Source organism: Morus notabilis, unplaced genomic scaffold, assembly GCF_000414095.1.
Source record: "Morus notabilis unplaced genomic scaffold, ASM41409v2 Scaffold1568, whole genome shotgun sequence".
Classification (NCBI taxonomy): Eukaryota; Viridiplantae; Streptophyta; class Magnoliopsida; order Rosales; family Moraceae; genus Morus; species Morus notabilis.
Window position 1 is genome coordinate 75,436 of NW_010368046.1, and position 273 is coordinate 75,708.

Consider the following 273-nt stretch of genomic DNA (forward strand, 5'->3'; position numbering starts at 1 on the left):
GGAAGAGGGAAACCTTCTAACCCGTGGCCGCAGTATGAGGATTATAATTTGCATTAATTTATTATTAAAAAAATTTTCTAAATTAATTTCATAAATATACCACGGACTATCTGCCCTATTTGACCGTATCCTTTCATCTTTGAAGTTAATTTTAATTTTTATCCTTTGAATTATATATTCATTCAAACATTTTGATTTATTTATTTCACTAATTTAAATTTTACTACAGTAAAATTACAGTAAAAAAATTTTATAAACAATCACATTTAATCT